The following is a 23,240-nucleotide window of genomic DNA, read 5'->3' as shown; positions in this document are numbered from 1 at the left end:
AGGGTATATGGGAAAAATAGGGTTAGGAGTACTGTACTCAAAAATTTTATCATTATATCATTAGCCATTAGGGAGATGCAAATCCAAACCATAATGAAATACCGCTTCACCCCCACTAAGATGGCTAAGATTAAAAAAAAGGAAAACAACAAAAATTGGCAAGGATATCGAGAAATTGGAACCCTTATCCATTGCTGATGGGAATTCAAAATGGTACAGTCACTGTGGGAAAACAGTAAGCAGTTTGGCGGTTCCTCAAAAAGTTAAACACAGAACCACCATCTAAAACCAAAAATCAAACCCGTTGCCATCAAGTCTATTCTGATTCATAGTGGCCCTAAAGAACAGAGTACAGCTGCCCCATACGGTTTCCAAGGAGCGCCTAGTGGATTTGAACTGCCAACCTTTTGGTTAGCAGCTGTAGTTCTTAACAATTATGCCATCAGGGCTTCCTAGAACTACCAAATGACCCAGCAATTCCACTCCTAGGTATATACGCAAGGGACTTGAAAGCAGAGACACAGACATATATACACCAATGTTCATTGCAGAACTATTCACAATAGCCAAAATGTGGAGACAACCTAAATGTTCATCATCAGATGAATGAGTAAACAAAATGTGGTACACACATACAATGGAATACTTCACTGCTAGTCAAGGAAATTAAGTCATGATACAAGCTACGATATGGATGGAGCTTGAAGACATTATGCTGAGTGAAATAAGTCAGTCACGAGGAAGAGTATTGGTTGCAAACCACACGACATGTCAACACTCTCCTCTTTTTGACCTTGGGTTCCCCGTTACCGTCTTTCTTGTCCCCTCCTGCCTTCTTGTCCTTGCCGCTGGGCTTGTGTGTTAATGAGAAACTAGTTTGCTCTGTAAACCTTCATCTAAGTACAAAAAAAAAAAAAACTATATGAGACCAAATGGTCAACATTTATCCTAAAGCTTAGATGAGAAGGTTGCGGGGGTGGGCAGGGAAGCTGGATTAATGGAAGCAGAACAACCAGAATGGAAATAGAGAATGTGGAAAATGTAACCAATGTTACTGAACAGTATGTATCCAAATTATTAAATGGGAACGTAATTTGCTGTGTAAATTTTCACCAAAAATTAAATAAAATATTTATAAAAAACAAACAACAACAACAAAAACAGTTCTAGTCCCAAGAATTCCACTGATAAATTTGCGAAAATCACTTACACTTATTCTGTATCAGTTTCCTTGGCTGGTGGCGTTGAATGAAATACAATCAAAGGACTCTTGGAACTCGCAGATTCTATGATTATGTGAGTCATCTGAGATCAATTCAGTGTGTCAGTTTTGAGTTTGGCCACTTCAACCATCATGGCCTTTTATTGTGTTTGAAATAACAATTCAGTAAATGATTCTATATTCTACTGTGGACTTGCTGCTAGCACTTTACGAGATTCCAAAACCATGTTATTTTCTGTGCCTCCTTCCTCATGAGTTCAGACAACAATATTGCTCCTTGCGCGAACCCACCTGTCATGATATTTAATGCCTTATTTAATAAAAATATTTCCTTATCATTTGGAAAAAAAAAAAGGACAAATATTGAATGATACTACTTGTATGAAATATCTAGGGTAGGCAAATGTATAGAGACCAAAGCTTGTTAGTGGTTACCAGGGGCAGGAGGGAGGGGGAAAAGGGAAGCAATTGTTTAGGAAGCATTAAGTCTCTGTTTATGGTGATGAAAAATTTGGCAATGGATATTAGTGATGGTTGCACAACATGATTAATGTCACTGGTGTCACTAAATTGTACATGTGAAAAAAATTAACAGCACTGAGAAACTGCATTGAAAAGACTGTGCTTGATGTGAAACCAATACATAGTCTCAAACAAAAAGCAAAATCTGATGTCAGCTTGCAAGTCCCAGATGAATATTTACACCTACCTGCTCTCAAAATACTTCTGTTTCAGTAAAGCAAGGAACTTTTGTGATCTGTTACAGATTGAATTGTGTCCCCCCCAAAATGTATGTCAACTTGGCTAGGCCATAATTCCCAATGTTGTGTGCTTGTCTACCATTTTGTGATTGTCCTGTGTGTTGTAAATCCTAACCTCTATGATGTTAATGCGGCAGTATTAGAGGCAGTTATGTTAATGAAGCAGGACTCAATCTACAGGATTAAGTTGTATTTTGAGTCAATCTCTTTTGACTCTTTTATATTTCAATAGAAGACAGAAATGAGCAGTGAGGAGAGGGACCTCATACCACCAAGAAAGAGGCTCTGGGAGTGGAATGTGTCCTTTGGAGCCAGGGTTCCTGAGCTGAGAAGTTCCTAGACCAAGGGAAGATTGATGACAAGTGCCGTCCCCCAGAGCTAACAGAGAGAGAAAGCCTTCCTCTGGAGGTGGCACCCTGAATTCAGACTTCTAGCCTCCTAACTATGAGAGAATAGATTTCTGTTTGTTAAAACCATCTACTTGTGGTATTTCTGTTATAGCAGTGCTAGATAACTAAGACGTGATCTAAGTGGGCTTTCCAGCTTAAAAGAAAAATGTATATTTTAAAAAAAAAGACTTCATCAGTGCTACATTAAAAAAAAAAGGAACCTAATAAAAATGGTAGCACAGTTTGACATATGCTAAATGGTTAGGAAATATATAAATACTGTATAGATATGGCACTTTACCTTGAAAAAGACCTGACGTTCCCTTGCGGAAGTTAGTACTGGAAGTCTTGCAGCTTATGAGTTATTGTGAAATGGTGAAAGGAGGGTTATCTGAAGTCTAATGGAAAGTTGTAACACCAGATGTAGATGCACGTGGCTCACAGCATACGCAGCGAACTGAGGTAGCTGATAGATGGTTGAAGTTTGTGCATGTCTGTGGTTTGGTTATTTTTACATGGCTTGGCTTCAATTGGGTGTAGTTTTCTATGTTCACCTAGTCTTTCTCTGGCAGGTAATCTTACGTAAGAAAACATAAAATTCATGTTATATTCAGATCCCTAATATCAATTGTTTTGGAACAAATTTGCATTTCAAAACACTTGTTAAACAGAGCTGATTGAATCTCTTTTGCACCTGGCTCTGTGCCAAGTGGTGAGGCTACAATGGCAATAACAAGACCTTGCCCTCAAGAAGCTCACAGTCTAGTTAGTGGACACAGTGATGTAAGCAGTTGTCAGAATACTATTAAGGTAATTGCTCTAACTCCGGTCAGTACAAGATACCACGGTAGCAATGTGAAAGGAGCCTCCTATTCTTGGCAGTGTCAGAAAAGTCTTCTCTGAAAAATCGTAATAATAGTTAACGCTCCCATGGAACTTCCTGTGTGCAGGCACTGCTCTAAGCCCTATCCTTACAACAGCCATTTGAGATGGGTATGATTATTTCCTTCCATTGTACAAATGAGCAAGCTAAGGTACAGAGAGATCAAGTACCTTGCTCAAAGTCACACAGCTGGTAAGTGGCAGAGTTAGGATACTAACCTAAGCAGTCTAGCTTAGCCACAACTTCAAACATTTCAGCTGTGATTTAGCAACTGAATAGAAGTTTTTGGCCTGACCCGAGCCATGGTATTTTCAGTTGCCTCATATGCATGTGAAAGCTGGACAATGAATAAAGAAGACCAAAGAAGAATTGATGCCTTTGAATTATGGTGTTGGTGAAGAATATTGAATGTACCATGGACTGCCAAAACAAACAAACAAACAAATCTGTCTTGGAAGAAGTACAACCAGAACGCTTCTTAGAAGGGAGGATGGCCAGACTTCATCTTACACACTTTGGAGATGTTATCAGGAGGGACCAGTCCCTGGAGAAGGACATTATACTTGGTAAGGTAGAGGGTCAGTGGAAAAAAAGGAAAACCCTCAATGAGATGGATTGACGCAGTGGCTGCAACAGTGGGCTCAAACATAGCAATGATTGTGAGGCTGGCACAGTACTGGGCAATGTTTCATTCTGTTATACATAGGGTCGCTATGAGTTGGAAACAACCCTATGGCACCTAATAACAACAGGAGTGTTCTAGGATAGTTGGTGTGGTAGGCTGAAAAATGGCCTCCCCAAAATGTCAGATCTTAGTTACTGGAATCTGTAAATGTTACTTTACCTGGAAACAGGGTCTTTGTGGGTATGATTAAGTTAAGAATTTTGAGATGGGAAGATTATCCTGGATTATCAGAGTGGGTCCTAACTGCAATCATATGTGTGGTTATAAGAGGGAGGAAGAAGAATATCATCTTTATAAGAGGAAAAGAAGATAATGTGAAGATGAAGCAAGAGAAATATTTGAAGATGCTGGGCTTGAAGACCGTAATGTCAGAAGCCACCAGAATCTGGCAGAGACAAGGAACAGATTCTCCTCTAAGGCCTTTGCAGGGAGTGGGGCTCTACCAATACTTCATTTCAACCCAGTGATACTGATTTTAGACTTCTAGCCTCCTAAACTGTGAGAAAATAAACTTATGTTGTTTTAAGCCTCTAAGTTTGTGGTAATTTGTTATATCAGCCACAGGAAACTAATTCACTTGGGGCAAAAGACACTTGGTCCTGGGAGAATGAGTTTAGGGGACTTTGGGATTGTCAGGGGGTCCTAGGAATGCTGAATATCGAAATGTAGAAAGAGCTGCAATTATTTTGTAGTAAATGGTATCTCCTATCCATTGAGGGGGAGAGAGGAGCTCTTGGGTAATGGGAGCAGTCAGTTGAGAGCCAAGAAGAAGGAGAGGGCTGGGGAAAAAAAATGTCCTTGGCCTTAAGCGAGAATACTAATGGCTGCCGCCTGCCTGTCCTGGGCGGTAGCTTTTAATTGTTCAGAAGATAAATCACAGGCTCCTTAAGCTCAAAAAGTCCAAAATTGAAGTCATTAAGTTCCTGAAAATCTGCCATACTATGCATTTCTCTCCAGTAATCTAAGATGTATTAAGGAATATCATTGACTTTCTCTCTAGAAAATCTTCTGAGTTGGTCTGCTAGGCCCCAGCCCATTCTTATGGGAGTTCTCTGAGCACGTGTCGGGGGTCAACTGGCTGGACTTTCCCTGCTTTATTGGCCATTAGAGGAGGGGATCTGACAATGCACCTGGGACCTTGTGGGGCTGTATTCTATAACCTGCTCTCCAGAGACGTGATAGCCCTGAGGGTCACTGGACCACTTAGTTGGTTCAGCACTGGCATGGAAAATAGAAGAGGAGGATTCTGTTTAGGGATCGACCTTAACTTGTATCTATGTGGGCCTAGTCTATGGTTCTCTGTTTATGATAACCCAAGAACAGCAACTCATAAGAATAGATTATCTATTTACTCAATAGATTATGGATCAGAAAATCTTGGGTCCTAGAGTGTCACTCAGTGCTAAAACCTCTTTTAGAAACTTCCTAATGCAAGTACTCAATTGCCACGTCTCAATTCCCAGGTTAGATGAGGCCCCTTTGTAACCAGTGTTACCGCATTACTCCATGCTTCATCTTCCCTCAGTTTTAGGAGTGGCACAGTGACTCCCATAACCTAAGGTAGGAGCAGATGGCACCACCCTATGGAGATATGGAAGGTGTCATGGAACAACTCTACCCATTCTATCTTCTAGCTTCACCATTCCTTTTCATCTCGGTTTCCCCAGTACTTCCTCGAGAAGGTCCTTAATATTATATAAAGATCTGGGGGCACTGAGAGTCACTAATCTTTAGGAAAGTGGATGTGCGGGCACTGATATCACAGATTTAGGAGAGTAATTGTTCTCCCTTTCCACTATAATAGGATATGGTGGAAGTCAGGTTTTGGTAGGGGTACGGAGAGGTCACATCTAATTTTTATCAACCCTCCTGCCATATTGTCAGCACTCCTGGGACTGACTCAGCCTTTGACCCTATATAGAAGTGAACCTAGTCCCCTCCTACGTACTGAGGTCATAGTTCCCATGCTTGTCTCCAAGGCAACACTGCACCTGTAAGATTGAGTTAGGACCCTGAACCCCCTTAACTTATCTGATCATTTACTTCCATGTGAGGTGTGGAAGAACATTTTTTGACTTGGCCTTTTTGATGAATATTGGCTGAGGAGGCCAATTCTGGAATGGTCTACCAAAGACTTCCTTGCAGAAGACGAGTAGTTACCTTTAACTTTGGTTACTATTTTCATGGAACATTTTTTCCATCCCTTCACTTTCAATCTATTTTTGTCTTTGAATCTGGCATTTAGAAGAGGGCTCCTAAATTGACTTCCTTTGTTGGGATTGGGTTGAGACCATCTCTCAGGAAATTAACTCCCTGAAGTTCTTTTCTGAGGTAATAGGTAGTGCCTTTATCTTTTTCCATAATTACCTCTTTCCTCCAAACAAACACGCGCTGCACGAGTGACACTTAAAACAAGGGAAAGTGCTAATGTCACCCACAGCATTCAGAAAACATTAAGAACTTGCTACGTGCCAAGTACAGTACTATAGATGGTTGCCTCAGTTTTTCACTTTACTCAAATCTGCCTCTTCTACAATGTGAATAGTGACATTCCCGTTTTCTGCATTGACCAATCACCTCTTTGCATATATTCCTAGCCCATGCTTTTCTCCCTTTTTGTGTGGAAGGGGCAATGTTACAGAGCTGTTTAGTAGTCTAAGGAGTCCGGACACGGGCTGTCTCGAGTTCTCTTCAACGTGCCATCACAAAGTTATCTTCTTCATTCTGATGTTTGTTTCTTGTGCTTAGCCTGTTGTCTCTGAACCTCTCAGCTTCCTTTTCTCCTTTGAACCCTAACACAGCTTGTGCCTGATAACAGCATTTGCCTTATCTTCTAAACTTTGTCACATTTAACTAACCATCACTGTGTGCTAAAATCACTCTACAGTCATACTCAAATCATTCAGTATCATTCATTCTTTTTTTTGGATTGTTTGATTTTTTTCTTACTGATTTTTTAAAGGAATTCTTTAAATATTCTGAAGTTGAATTCATTTTCAGTTATATGCATTACAAATATATTTCCGTATTTCATGGCTTTCCTTTTCATTCTCTTCAGGATACATTTTTTGATGAATAGTAGTCCTTATTTTTAATATGGTAAAATTTAACAACCCTTTAACTTAAGATTTGTGCTTTTTGTAATCAGTTTAACAAAACTTTTTGTAAATTGGTATCATGAAGACATTCTCCAAATTATTTTCTGGAACACTTCTTTGCTTTCTCTTTTACGTTTAGTTCTACAAGCCACCAGGAATTGATTTTTGTATAAGAAGATAAATAGGGGTGAGGTTTCCATGTGGAAAAAAAATTAATATGGATAACTAATTGTCCTACCATCACTTGTTGAGAGGACCTTCATTTCCTCACTGATTTGCAGTGACACTTTTGTCATAAATATACGTTTGTTGTATGAGTCTGTTTCTGGATATTCTCTTCTGTTTCTTGCTCTATTTGTCTCTTTCTTTTTTATATCAGCATAAGACTGACCTAATTACCATAATTTTATGATAATTCTTGATATCCACAAAAGCTGTATGAGTTCTCCCAAGTTGATTTTCTCCTTCAAGAGTTTCTTTGCTATTTTTGGCTTTTTGCATTTTCACAGAAAACTTACTGGTGTTACAGGCAAGAAATATTTTACAAAGAATAATAATGAGTGGAGAATTTATTTTCCACTTACTAAAAAAATTAGCAAAAGTCCTTTTGTGATGAACATAGTGCAGGTAGACATCCTCATGTTGTCTAGGTAGTGGGCATGGTTACTTTTATTTGTTCTCATTCATTCAATAAATATTAATTAATGGCTTCTGCCTAGGATTTAGAAAGCTGGAAAGAGGATTTCTCCACTCTAACAACAAGAAAAAGCAAAATAAACTACAAACTAACAACTTCCCTTGAACCCATCAAAGAGCAGGCAACCAAGTAATTTGAAACCTGTGTTAGACTATGTTCTCTAAAAAACTCTGTTCTGGAGAAGTTAAACCAGTGAATATATATATATCGAGAGAGAGAGCGAGCAAGGAAATAGCTCATGCAGATGTAGACACGAGAAAGTCCCAAGTCCATTGGTCAGTCCGGAGGCTTCTCCTGACTTACATAGCTGCAGGGGCTGGCAAACTCCATACTGGCAGGCCAGACAGTAGGCTACTGGCTCACAGGCTAAGGAGGCTGATGAATTCTAAGATTGGTAGGTAAGCTACTAGCTCAAGTCCCAAGAGCTGGAGATCAGATGAGAAGCCAGTTGCAGGATTCAGAGCAAGCAAAAGCCAGTGAGCTTTGCCAGAAAGCCTATATATATTGGATCCAGGCCACACCCCCAAGGAAAATTCTTTTCAACTGATTGGCTGCTCATAGCAGATCTCATCACGGAGGTGATTACATCATTACATAGCTGCCAAACTACATCACAACTGCCAAACCACTGAGAATCATGGTCCAGCCAAGTTGACACACAATCTTAACTATCACAGTCCACCCCTTGTCAACTTGACATCTTCACACATCTCCCTAAACCATGCACAGTCTCTAAATAAAGACAATCATAAAGTCATACTTGTACTTAACATGATATAAATGTGTACCAGAAAATGCACTAGCCCAGTTTACATTTTATATTTTCTAAGTGAAGAAAACAAAAATATTTGATACACACATACAAGGAAGAAATACTCGTAACAGTTACAGTCCTCGTTTTTGCAACTGTCACATGGTCATAGCTGATATTTAGACCTACCTTTTCCCACCACCCATTCCGTATTCCCTTTACTCTCAGTGAGCACCTCAGCTGGTCATGGTTCTTTGCCTGGTGGGTTGACCTAAACCTTCATTTCTGAAGGGTGTGGGCCATTAGTAGTCATGTTGGATTTGGGTTGCTGTAGTTTTCGTTGGCTTTAATCACATAACATCGTAGTACCAAGAGATGTCCTAAGGGATATCCTGTATTCCAGACATACTCTTCTTTACCTCCATTATGTAATATCAATACGATTTTTCTCTTGGTAATCAGGATCAATCACACCATCCAATACAGTAACTCCCTTCTTTGCCTGTTGATTCAGAGGCATAAGGAGACCAAAATGACTGGGTGGCATTCTTAAGTTCCAGTTCAATGGAATCAGTGTTGTGTCTTCTGGTGGGAGCATTCCACAACTTGGAACTAAGACCTCTAGACTAGCAGGGCATAGGGTCAAGGGGACAGGAAGCAAAAATTTTGTGAGTGGGTCACTAGAGGCATTTGTGAGTGGTGCCACTCCCATTTCTACCCCTTGATTCCTGGACCCATGAATCCTGGCTATGGAAGAAACAGCACCACATATTGGATGCTGCTTTAGAGCACATACAGCCTCCTGGAGAGCTTTGCCCCAGCCTTGCAAGGTATTGCCACTTATCTGGCCCTGTAATAGTGTCGTTAGAAGATAATTTCACTGTTCTATCAAGACAGCTGCTTCAGAATGATGGAGAAAATGGTAAGGCCAGTGAATTTCATGAACATGGACCCATTGCTGCACTTCATTTGCTATTAAATGAGTCCCTTGATCTGAGATGATGCTGTGTTGGATAACGTGATGGTGCATAAGGCATTCTGTAAGTCCACAAATGGTAGTTTTGGCAGAAGCATTGCATGCAGGGAAGGCAAATCTGTACCCAGAGTGTCTATTCTAGTAAAAACAAAATGCCGCCCTTTTGATGATGGAAGTGATCCAGTATAATCAACGTGCCACAAGGTTGCTGGCTGACCACCTCAAGGAATGGTGCCATATCAAGGACTCAGTGTTGGTCTCTGTTGCTGGCAGATCAAGCACTCAGCAGAGGCTGTAGCCAAGTCAGCCTTGCTGAGTGGGAAGTACATGTTGCTGAGCCCATGCATAACCTCCATTCCTGCCACCATGACCACTTTGTTCATGAGCCCATTGGGCAATGATGGCAGTGTCTGGGGAAAGAGCGTGACTGGTTTCCACAGAACGTGTCATCCTATGCACTTGACTTTTAAAATCCTCCTCTGTCAAGGTAATACTTTGGTGAGCACATGAGACACAAATATCTTCACTTCTTAGGTCCATTCAGAGAGGTCTATCCACATACTTCTTCCCTATACCTCCTTGTTACCAATCTTCCAATCATGTTCCTTCCAAGTCTCTGACCAGCCAAACCATTGGCCACAAGCCCATGAATCAGTATATAATCACACGTCTGGTCATTTCTCCTTCCAAGCAAAGTGAACAACCAGGTGCACTGCTTAATGTTCTGCTCATTGGGAGGAACTCCCTTCAGCACTGTCCTTCAGAGAAATTCCAGCCAGGGACTGTAGTCCTGTCGCTGTCCACTTTTGAGTGGTGTCTGCTTATCATGCGGAATCACCTGTAAACCAGGTGTATGTTTTCTTTTCCTCAGTCAACTGATCATAAGGAGCTCCCCATGAGGCCATAGGTGCAGACTGGGAGAGGGCAGATAACGTGACAGGAGTAAAGACCATGGGCATTTGGGTCATTTCCTCATGCAACTTGTGCCTTCAGATCCTGCTTGGGCCTGATCTGGTATATACCACTTCCATTTAATGATGAAGTGCTGTTGTGAATGTCCGACTTTATGACTCTGTGGGTCAAACAACACTCAATTCATGATGAGCAGCTCAGGCCACATGGTGACTTTGTGGCCCATGGCTAAGCATTCAGTCTCTACTAAGGCCCAGAAAAAATCCAAAAGCTGCTTCTCAAAAGGAGTGTAGTTATCTGCAGAGGATGGCAGGGCTTTGCTTCAAAATCCTTAGGGCCGCACTGTGATTCACCAATAGGGGCCTGCCAAAGACTCCAAACAGCATTTCTATCTGCCATTGACACTTCAAGCACCATTGGATCAGCCAGATCATATGACCCAAGTGGCAGAGTGGCTTGCACAGCAGCCTGAACCTGTTGCAGAGCCTTCTTTTGTTCTGGGCTTCACTGAAAACTAGCAGCTTTTTGAGTCACTTGATTTTAGGCCAGAATAGCACATCCAAATTAGGGGTAGGCATAGTGGTTAAGTGCTACCGTTGCTAACCAAAAGGTCAGCGGTTCGAATCTACCAGGCGCTTCTTGGAAACTCTATGGGGCAGTTCTACTCTGTTCTATAGGTTTACTTTTGAGTCGGAATCGACTCAACGACAATGGGTTTTTGGTTGTCTCCAAAATCCAAAGAGGCCTACCAGGTGTTGTGCCTTCTCGTTAGCTGTGGAAGGTGCATATGCAATAACTTGTTCTTCACTTTAGAAGGAATATCTTGACATGCCCCCACACTACTGAACCTATAGAAATTTCTTTGATGTGGAAGATGCCTGAATTTTTATTGGATTAATTTCCCACCCTCTAGCATGCAAATGTTTTACCGATAAGTCCAGAGTCATTACACTTCTTCCTTATTAGGTCCAGTCAGCATAATGTCATCGATGTAATGGGCCAGTGGGATGCCTTGTGGAAGGGAAAAGCGACCAAGTTCCCTGTGGACTAAATTATGACATAGGGCTGGAGAGTTGCTATAGCTCTGAGGTAGGACAATGAAGGTGTATTATGGCCTTGCCAGCTGAAGGCAAACTGCTTCTGGTGGCCTTTTAAAACAGCTATGGAGAAAAAGGCATTAGCCAGATCAATAGCTGCATACCAGGTACCAGAAGATGTATTAATTTGCTCAAGCAATGAAGCCACTTCTGGAACAGCAGCTGCAATTGGAGTCACCACCTGGTTAAGCTTTCAATAATCCACTGTCATTCTCCAAGATCCATCTGTTCTCTTGCACAGGCCAATAGATGAGTTAAATGGGGGATGTAGTGGGAATCACCACCCCTGCATCCTACAAGTCCTTGATGGTGGCTGTCTTAGTCATCTAGTGCTTCCATAACAGAAATACCATAAGTGAATGGCTTTAGCAAAGAGAAATTTATTCTCTCACAGTCCAATAGGCTACAATTCTGAATTCAGGGTGCTGGCTCCAGGGGAAAGCTTTCTCTCTCTGTCGGCTCTGGGGGAAGGTCCTCGTCATCAGTCTTCCCTTGGTCTGGGAACATCTCAGCACAGGAAACTCAGGTTCAGAGGACATGCTCTGCTCCTGGTGCTGCCTTCTTGGTGGTATGAGGTTCCCAACTCTCTGCTTGCTTCCGTTTCCTTTTATCTCTTGAGAGATAAAAGGTGGTGCAGGTCACATCCCAGGGAAACTCCCTTTACATTGGCTCACGGATGTGACCTGGTAAGGGTGTTACAATCCCACCCTAATCCTTTTAACATAAAATTACAATCACAAAATGGAGAACCACCACAGAATACTGGGAATCATGGCCTAACCAAGTTGATGCACATATTTTTTGGGAGACATAATTCAATCCATGGCAGTGGCAGTAATCTCTGCAATCCCTCCAGGAATGCGGTATTGCTTTTGGTTTCCTATTTTCCTAGGTAGAGGCAGTTCTAATGGCTTCCACTTGGCTTTTCCTGCCAAAACAGCCCTAACTGCACTTGTCAGAGATTCAATGTGGGGTTCTGCCAGTTGCTGAGTATATCTATTCCAATTATGCATTCTGGAACTGGGAAAATCACAAGATGAATTTGGGGACCCACTGTGAGCTGAACCTGAGCTAAGACTTCATTAATAACCTGACCCTCATATGCCCTCACTCTGACTCGTGGGCCACAGTAACATTTTGGGTCTCCTGGACTTAGTGTCAGTTCAGAGCCATATCCAGTAATCCCTGAAAAGTCTGATTATTCCCTTTTCCCCATTGAATAGTCACTCTCATAAAAAGTAGTAGTTCCCTTTGGGGAAGGCTGGGAGAAAGATTAACAGTATAAGTTTTTGGTAGTGTAGTGATGTCCTTCCTCAAGGGGACATAGTCTCCTATTCATTTAAGGGGTTGTGGGTCTATAAACTGGCTCAAGTTTGGGAATTGATTGAGGGGCCATGACTCTCTATTCTGGCAATTTGAGTTAGACTGCTGTTCACTTGACCTAAAATTCTTCTGCTTGTAGAGATCAAGTAAATATTTAGATTTCCTATCTATTTCACTCGTAGGGACACCATGATAAGTAGCCATTGCCATAAGTCCGTATGAGTCAGACTATTCTGATTACTGCTTTGACTTCACTATCCATTATGGTAACCAAGTCCACCTTGTCTTTGTCAATTGAGTGCCCTCACTTGGCTCCTACCACCCTGAGGTCTGATCAGCCCCATTATAGTTAGGTATCTTAATTCAGTTAGGGCAGTTCGCACTGTCAAATCTGACTTACATAAAATAACAATCACAGCAGTCTTCAAGAATGCTGGGGCTCCCTTCACAAATTTGTTCCTCATCATTGTGGTAAAAGGTGTGTCCCCTGGGCACTTCATATGTGGCTCTGTGGTCTCACCTGATAAATGCACTCTAAGATGCCAATTTCCCTAAGACATTGGATTCCTTCTTTTACAGTTTACCCAGGCAGGTCTGGAACTTCAGCTTGATTTAGTGTAGGCCACTTCATAATCCATGCTTCAGTGAACCAACCAAATAAAACTATTAGATCCTTTCCTAATCTCTCCAGCTGAAACATGGAATGAAGAATCTGTGCCTGGTGGGCCCATATCAATAAACTCAGACTGATCCAACTTTATGTTCCTTGCCCTACTATCCCACACCCTTGATAGCCATTCTCACACATATTCCCCAGATTTCTTTTGTACCCGTTAGAAAACTCAAACAGTTCTTTTGGAGTGTAGCATACCTCCTCCTGGTCATGGTTTGTACTTCACCTTTTGGGGCTCGCTGGGACTTAAATCTGGTTATAGGATTAGAAGCAAAAATGGGTTGTGGGGACGTGTTCTGAGAACATTCAGCAACATCCTGTAGGGCATCTGCCTCAGACAAGGCCCCAGGCAATGACTCTGACACCTCCCCAGGGGATGATTTAGACAAAGGCTCTTCAGCCACAGCTGGATTAATCTCATCAAATGGGGGTGGAGGGGATAGTTGTTTTACTGGGGAGGGTGGCTAGCAGACAAGATGGAGTAATCGCTTCAGATTCAGGAGTGAGAGGCCGATTCTGTTGGCAGGAGTGACTCAAAAGAATTTAGGGGCTCAGCATCCCCAGCTTCCTGATTATCTGCTCATATGTCCCCATCTCAAATTTCAGGATCCCATTTCTTTCCAATCAATGCCCTTACCTTAACTTCAGACACCATTTGAGTTGGGACTTCAATTGCATTGCAATTCAGCCACTCTTAAGATAAGGCCCTGGGTTTGGTTTTCAACTCTGTTGCTGCAAGAAATAAGGCTTTTTTTCAAGGTACGGGTGGAAACTTTGAGGTCATTTATGCAGCATTTGGGCTATGACCCTGAATCCCTGGCATCATCTCTTTCTTTCACCACTTTGTCTGTGAAAATAGGACCAACCAGCCAGCTTCCTTATATTTTGCATTCTGAGAAATTTGTAGAAAGGTATCAAACATGTGATCACCCAGAACCTAGCTTCTCACCAATGCCTGATCAATTTGTGGTGATATTTTGCATATATCTATTGCTATCTCATGCCATAGATTAGCAGTGCCCTCTTTACTACTGGAAGCAGAGTAATCAACATCTTTAAGACTAACCAGGCTTGAGAATCAATTTAGAAAACTCATCCTTAAAATTTTGTTTCTCTAGAACAACTTTTAGTACCAAATGTTTTATAGGCTGGATTTGCTACGGAAGCAAAACCAGTGATGTGTATATATATATATATATATATATAGCCCTGGTGGTGCAGTGGTTAAGAGCTTGGCTGCTAGCCAAGAGGTTGGCAGTTTGAATCCACCCGCCACTCCTTGAAAACTCCTATGGGGCAGCTCTACACTGTCCTATAGGGTTGCTATTAGTCGGAATTGACTTGACAGCAATGGGTGTATATATATATATATATGGAAACCCTGGTGGCATAGTGGTTAAGAATTTGTCTGCTAACCAAAAGGTTGGCAGTTCAGAGAGAGAGAGAGAGGCAGAGACAGAGAAAGAGAAAGAGGAAGATTTATATCAAGGAAATGACTCACACAGGTTGTAGAGGCTGGAAAGCCCCAAGTCTGTGGGCCAGGCTGGAGGCTTCTCCTGGCTCATGTAGCTGCAGGGGCTGGTGAACCCAAGGTTGGCAGGTCAGACAGCAGGCTGCTGGCTCACAGGCTGCAGAGGCCAACAAATCCCAATATCAGCAAGATTGGCAGGTAAGATGGGTAGCCCACTGGCTTACAGGCTGAGGAGGCTGGCAAATCCCAAGATCAGCTGGTAAGCTGCTAGCTCAAGTCCCAAGAACTGGAGATCAGATGAGGAGCCAGCTGCTGCATCCAGAGTGAGCAATAGCCAGTGAGCTTTGCCATAAAGTCCACACACATTGGATGTCAGCCACACCCCCAAGGGAACTCTCTTTCAACTGATTGGCTGCTCAAAGCAGATATCTTCATGGAGATGATTACATTATATCAGATCTCATTGCAGAGGTGATTACATCATTACATAGCTGCCAAACTACATCACAACTGCCAAACCACTGAGAATCATGTCCAGCCAAGTGGACACACAATCGTAACCATCACAAAACCCAAGGAAAGACAGGCCCCTACAAGCAAAGTTGAAATGTGAGCTCTGTTGTTGTTAGGATACAAGAAATAGCACAGTAATGCAAAAACACAGTAGTTCAAAGAAATATATTTCTTCTCTTATCACAGTCCAGAGATATGTGGTTGACCATAGGCTTGGATATAAGTTTTTCTATTACATAAAGAGGACAAATAAATCTAAGGCAAGAGATTGTAAGAAAAGGAGAAAGATCTTGCCTCTCTCTCTATTCTCTCTCCCACTTCATGTCTCCAACCTCTCTTCTTTCTTCTTTGGTTCCCTAGAAGAAGAGGACACTGCTGCAACACGGGTGACATTTTTTTGAGATATTCGTACAGCAAAATTTATAAGTGCAGTTTAATGACTTTTGACAAATGCAAACACACGTGTAACTCACACTCATCAATATATAGAATCTTTTCTTCAAAGAAAAGTTCCTTCTGCTCCCTTCCACCCCAGAGGCAACCACTGTTTTGATTAATAGTGTTTTTCCTGTTGCAGAACTTCATATGAACAGGCTGATACAGTACATAGGCTGTTGTGTCTGGCATTTTTCACTCAATATAATTATTTTGAGGTTAATTTCTATTGCTACATGTTTTAGTAGTTTGTTTATTTTAATTGCTGAGTAATATTCCATTGTATGAATATACCACAAATTGTTTATCCATTCTCCTGTTGATGGACATACAGGTTTTTTCCAGTTTTTCAGTACTGCAAGTAAAACTGCTATGCATATTTATGTTCAAGGAGTTTGTAGACTTACATCTTTATTTCTTTTGGGTAAATACCTAGGAGTAGGATTGCTAGATTCATGCCATTATTTTCTTTTTTCTTTTTGCCTTATTGGATTCCAAGCAACATCTTTACTCCAAAATTTACAAGAAGAGGTGGGAAAAAGTACTCTCCTTCCAACGATGTTAGAATACTGTAATTAAACTCTCACACAAGATAAATTTTTGTTTTAATAGTGAAAAAGATTTTTATTGCCTTTTCATTTATTCTGTTCTATTTTTTTTCTTGAACTTGTGTTGAATTATTGACTGTACAATGTTGCTTCAAAATTATCCCTCCTAGCTACCCATAACCAGTGTTTCTGGACTAAATCTGAATGATTTGATATGGTCAGCTAAAGGCATTTTTTTTTTCTCCTTATCAGCTACTTAGTCTCTCTAAGCCTCTATTTTGTCACTTGTCAAATGGGTATAATAATAGTGTCTTATCTCATTGAGTTGTCGTGAGAATTAAATGAGGTAATTTATTTTAAACCCTTAACCCGATGATAAGGATGTAGCTCAACAAATATTTGTTGTTGTGAGCCATGGAGTTGATTCCAACTCCTGGTGGCCTATATGAGAGTAGAACTGCCACACAGGGTTTCCTAGGCTATAATCTTTGAGGGAGCAGATTGCCAAGCCTTGTCTCCTATGGAGCTGCTCGTGGGTTTGAACTGTTGACCTTTTGGTTAGCAACTGAGAGCTTAACATTGTGCCACCAGTGCTTCTGTGAAACTTAGAGGCCTTGAAAATGTTAGCAGTTATATTATTTTGCTAGGATTCCTGCCTCCTTTCTTACCTTATGCTGTGCCTTTAAGTAGTCTATGTGCGTTTTATCTGGAGCCACTACATGTCTAGTGCTCCCTCTTGACACTAGGGGAAAGGTTTTCATTTTTCCCTTGGCTCACTGACCTTGTGCTAAATGATCCCAGGGGTGACTCTGACACCCGCCTCCAGAAGAAGGAGCATGTGGCTTCTCAGTGTCTAGATATAAAGGCCCTGTAGAGAGTGGGAACAGTGACATCCCTCATGCCAACATGATCAGTCTCCAGCCTACTCGTCTTATTCCTCTTCTTTCAGAGTAAGCTGTTTTCAGCTCTTCTCTAACACTTTTTAATCGTTCATCTGATACTGTGATGTAGTAGGTGAGTTTAGAAGCATTTAAGGTGGAAGGATTGGCAAGGATGTGTGTGTGTGTGTGTGTGTGTGTATGTGAATATTTAGGAGTACCTGTAAGGAATAGAGGCTGGGGGCTGGGAGAGAGGAAGTGGAAGGACAAAGGATCAATAAGCCAAAGACTGAGAAAGAAATTGCAGCACAATAGGACACAGGAGGAGTATGGGCACTGGAGGAGATATCAGTGGCACTAGTCCGTGGACACTGGTTAGAGACAGGAATAGGAATGCAGAGGGGGATCACATAAGGCTCAAGGAAGATCTAGGGAATAGAGACTTGTTAATAAATAGGTTTGTAATAAGGGTAGCTTAGAGGACAGCTCAAATAGAGGTCAGAATAAACACAGCCAGGATAGGGGATACTAGTAGGGCTATTCATGAAAATGGTTCAGGTTTTAAAAACCACCTCATTTTTGGGCAAAACAAGAAAGCTACTAGAGAAGGATTAATTCACTAATTCCATGCCTTATTTGTTCAAATATTTCCTACGTACCTATTGATGTGCAGGCTCTGTGCTTATTACTATGAACTCCCCGGTCTCAAAGTGGGGAAGAATCTTGAAGAAGCTCTCTTGGGAATCTGGATGTCAACAGTATCTAAACCTGAAAAATTCTCCTTGTTCTCTGCCCTGACTTGTCCTGCATTTTGCAGAACATATACAGAAATTGGGAAAGGAAGATATTGTGGCTTAGAGCTGGGGTTCTCCCTATTTTTGCTACCACATCACAAGGACATGGCAGATAACGTTTATACATGATACACCACCATATGCTTACTGAAATTTTGACAGAATTCCTAAGATATTTGTGGGGAATAAAACAAATGGGCAGATGAATATTTTTCTTGAGGTGCGTAGCCATTAAAAAATGTGAGTCTCCGCTAAGAGTATGTCAGTAAATCTAGCTCAGAACCTCTGCAGTGTAGAGAAGACTGGCTTTAGATTATGAAAACATTTTACATGCCATCTTTTAAGTGCATGTGAATGGGAGTGAGGTTATTAGAGGTATAAATCTGAACTTGCTCCAATTTATTAAGAGAGTAAACCATTTCCAAAGTTTGGTACTTTACGTATTACTAGAAACAAACTTCTTGCAATAGTGTCTGCCATGTAGTGTGCTGCAAACAGAGTCCAGGCCTATGGCCTGAGGGGAGGGCAGAGCTGTTTTATCTATTAGGGACAAGTCTTCAGTGTATAGAGCCTGTGCATTTTGAAGAAACTTCCAAAACAAAAACCCATTGCCGTTGAGTCGATTCCGACTCATAGTGACCCTATCGGACAGAGTAGAACTGCCCGATAGAGTTTCCAAGGAGCGCCTGGAGGATTCAAACCACCAATCTCTTGGTTAGCAGCCATAGCACTTAACCACTATGCCACCAGGGTTTCCTGAAGAAACTTAGTGGTGAAAAATCTGAAACAAATGTACAAGGAACATGAAAAAATGAAATTAATACTTGTTTAAATAAATGTCTAGACTATGCAATTAAGCAAAAAAGTAACTGTAACTCAACCCCCTATATAGTTATCTGAAATATATATCTAATGTGGTCTTTGGGTGCATCTTAATATGTTTTTCTGTTATTAGGAGGGTCTTTCAAAATTAAGACTGTGTAGAGACATAAAAAGCCTTTACATAAGCCCCTAAATAGGGAATGGACATCACCCAAATATAAAGTTGGGTGGGCTCACAGAAGAAGGGAAGACACTGGAAGAGGAAGGGAGAGCAGAGTCTGGTCAGGGGCTGCAGCTAGAAGTGGCTCCATTTCTCCTTAGCCTGGACCATGTCTTCCAGATGATGTCCACTCCCAATTCTCCCTTGTTCTAGAGCTGAGGCAATGACTCCCACCCCTCTGCCATCTCCCTGGGGGCTTCTGAAAATGATGGAGAGAATTTCTCTCTGCTTCTACTGAGAGAGATAGGTGTTTTCAAGCATTTGAGGAAAGCTGCCTAGGTAATTCTTTTTATTTATGTGTTTTATTGCACTTTAGATGAAGGCTTACAGAGCAAACTAGCTTATCATTAAGCAATTAGTATACATATTGTTTTGTGACATTGGTTGCCAACCCCATGACACGTCAACACTCTCTCCTTCTTGACCTTCCCCATCACCAGCTTTCCTGTCCCCTCCTGCCTTCTTGTCCTTGCCCCTGGGCTGGTATGTCCATTTAGTCTCATTTTGTTTTATGGGTCTGTCTAATCTTTGGCTGAAGGGTGAACCTCAGGAGTGACTTCACTACTGAGTTAAAAGGGTGTCCAGGGGCCATACTCTCGGGATTTCTCCAGCCTCTGTCAGACCAGTAAGTCTGGCCTTTTTTTTTGTGAGTTAGAATTTTGTTCTACATTTTTCTCCATCCCTGTCTGGGACCCTCTATTGTGATCTCTGTCAGAGCAGTCAGTGGTGGTAGCCGGATACCATCTAGTTATACTGGACTCAGTCTTGTGGAGGCTGTGGTGGTTGTAGTCCATTAACCCTTTGGACTAATATTTCCATTGTGTCTTTGGTCTTCTTCATTCTCCCTTACATGACCGCTCACAAGCTTTTAAGACCCCAGATGCTATTCACCAAAGTAGAACAAAGAACACTTTCTTTACAAACTATGTTATGCCAGTTGAGCTAGATGTCCCCTGAGGCCATGGTCCCACAGCCCTCAACCCAGTAATTTGGTCCCTCAAGGAGTTTTGATATGCCTATGGAGCTTCTGTGACTTTGTCTTGGTCAAGTTGTGCTGGCTTACCCAGTATTGTGTACTGTCTTACTCTTCACCAATGTTACCACTTATCTGTTGTCTATTTAGCGTTTTTCCCTTCCCACCCCTCTCCTTCCTTATAACCGTCAAAGGTGTTTCTTTTTGTGTGTAATCTTTTCATGAGTTTTTATAGTAGTCGACTCATGCAATGTTTGTCCTTTCGTGATTGACTTATTTCACTCAGCATAATGCCCTCCAGATTGTGAGATGCTTCACAGGTTCATCATTGTTCTTTACTGTTGTGTAGAATTCCATTGTGTGTATGTACCATAGTTTATCCATTTATCTGTTGATAAGCACCTAGGTTGTTTCCATCTTTTTGCTGTTGTGGACAATGCTGTAATGAACATGGATGTGCATATGTCTATTCATGTGACGGCTCTTATTTTTCTAGGATATATTCTTAGGAGTGGGATTGCTGGATCATTTGGTATTTCTATTTCTAGCCTTTTAAGGAAGTGCTATATTATTTTCCAAAATAGTTTTACCATTTTGCACGCCCACCAGTAGTGCATAAGAGTTCTAATCTCCCTGCAGCTTCTCTAACATTTGTTATTTCCTGTTTTTTTTTTTTTTTTATTTGTGCCAGTAATACCGGGGTGAGATGGTATCTCATTGTGGTTTTGATTTGCATTTCTCAGGGTGGGAATGGCTACTGGCTGGGTAATTCTGACCCAAGTTAAGTCCATCTGCTAGTAGGCCTGCCTGATGCACAGCCAAAGCTTCTCAGGTCTACATTCTGAGATACTGGGTCCATCTAAGAGGCCTGATCTCAGTGCTATTTTTCTCTTCTTGGGCACTTCTTTCATCCCTTTCCCTCCTCTTTCTTCCTAGGAAAGGGCTTCCTTTACCCATATTTGGGTGAGAATAAGCTTTAATGTTGCTAAATATTCATTAATGTCTTTTGCCTCCTGGAAAAACTATAATAGGATGATGGCCAAACAGTTATAAATAAAAATAATAGCCCACTCTTCCAACCACTATATAAGGATTAACTCATTTAAGCTTTACAATTACCTCATTAAGTTTGTTATCCACTGTCTTAGTCATATAGTGATACCATAACAGAAATACGAAAAGTGGATGGCTTTAACAAAGAGAAATTTATGTTCTCACAGTCTAATAGGTTGCAAGTCCAAATTCAGGGCATAGGCTCCAGGTGATGGCTTTCTCTCTCTGTTGGTTCTGGAGGAAGGGTTCCCCTGGCTGAGGAGCCTCTCAGGCACAGGGACCCTGTGTCCAAAGGATACACTCTGCTCCTGGTGCTGCTTTCTTGGTGGTATTAGGTTCCCCACTCTCTGCTTGGTTCCCTTTTCTTTTATCTCTTAGGAGATAAAAGGTGGTGCAGGCCACACCCCAGGGAAACTCCCTTTCCTTTGGATCAGGGATGTGACCTGGGTAAGGGTGGTGTTACAATTCCACCCTAATCCTCTTTAACATAAAATTACAATCACAAAATGGAGGACAACCACAGAATTCTGGGAATCATGGCCTAACCAAGTTGATACACACATTTTTGGGGGGACATAATTCAATCCATGACATCCACTTTTTACAGGTGAAAAAGATGAGGCAGGCAAAAGTTACCTAACTTGCTCAAAATCACCCAGCTAGTCAGGGAAGAACTGGGAAATGAACTCAGAAAGCCTGGCTCCAGAGCTTCACATCCTCACCTACCGCACTGCATTCTCTTCCATTCGACATGGCTTCCTGCCCCTTCTCTACCATTCTGGCCCTTCTTTCTTGTTCAGCCCTATATTCTCTTAGGGCTCCGGGAGATACTTTCTGTGAGACTTTTTTGCGCCTGTGACGTTCCTCTCTTATCACCCTGGACTGTTTGCTAAATGAGCCTAGAAAACGCCAAAGGTGCTTGCCAAAGAAGCAACAGCCGCTGAATAAAATGAATATTCTTCCTCCCACAGAGAACAACTTTTGTTCCAGAACCTTCTTAGTTCTAGTAGCCAAGCAGGTCTCGCTCCTCCTCTCCCTATCCCCCCTTTGGTACCTTACTTTTGGGGTAATAAAATATCAGTGAAACTGTGAGAAGATAAACAGAGCTGTTTTTACGAAGACTTATATCAGGCACCTTACTGTTTTCTTGAGAAAGAACATGTTGATAACTGGCGGAGTTGGGAGAAGTGCGAAGAAAGTAAAGGTTTAGTAAATTTACTCCTGAGGAAATGCATTTTTTTTCTAGTAGGGCTTTTGTTTATATAAATTCAGGGTAAGTTCTTTAGCATAGATGCCGAGCAATGCTACCAGTGGCCCTTATTTGTGCTTATCCTAGAAAAGCTCAGCCTTTCCTCTAAGTAAAAGTTGAATAATATTTAAAATATACTGGCTTGTTGTTAGATGCTGTTGAGTCAATTTTCAATTCATAGAGACCCCATGTGACAGAGTAGAACTGCTGTACAGAGTTTTCTTGGATGTAATCTTTACGGAAGCAGATTGCCAGGTCTTTCTCCCAGAGCCGCTGGGTGTCTTCGAACTGCCAAACCTTTTGGTTAGCAGTAAAAAAAAAAAAAAAAATTTTTTTTTTTAGCAGTAAGAGGATGTTAAATCGTTAGTCTGCCCAAGGCTCTTGTCTGAATCAGGCCTGTTCCCTTCCCTGCACCCACTGAAATTCCATTGCTCCCTCCTCAGAGTCCATCATGCTCTAAGCCAGTGTATCTACTTAGAGTCAGAGGGATGGACTCATAAATTGGGTTTTTATTTCTTTGCATGCCCTCCTCCTTGAGGCCTTCTGGATACCATTAAATACATCCAGTGTTTATTTGTTACCTTTTACTCCTGATTCTCTCTTTTTCATTCTCTTTCCGTAATCCCTTTTCTCCATGTTCCCTTTCAGATTCTTAATCAGTCACCTTTTCCCTTGCCCTAATAGCTGATAGACAGTCCAGAGCTTCAGAAGGAACAGATATTACCTGAGTAGTGGGAAGAACTGAGGTAAGAAGGGGTCCATACTTAACCCTTCTCAGCAACAGGGAAAGATGGACTCTTATTGAGGTTTAGAGAAG

At 41.5% G+C, this 23,240-nt stretch overlaps 1 protein-coding gene across 1 annotated transcript in view; it reads left to right on the top strand.

The window, feature by feature from the left end:
* The window catches only part of FHIP1B (FHF complex subunit HOOK interacting protein 1B), a 72,133-nt gene that overhangs the window by 43,144 nt on the left and 5,749 nt on the right, over nucleotides 1–23,240 (top strand). The window lies entirely within an intron of this gene.

The sequence above is a fragment of the Elephas maximus genome, chromosome 7, assembly GCF_024166365.1.
Source record: "Elephas maximus indicus isolate mEleMax1 chromosome 7, mEleMax1 primary haplotype, whole genome shotgun sequence".
Classification (NCBI taxonomy): domain Eukaryota; kingdom Metazoa; phylum Chordata; class Mammalia; order Proboscidea; family Elephantidae; genus Elephas; species Elephas maximus.
This window is presented reverse-complemented; position numbering and strand designations above follow the sequence as displayed.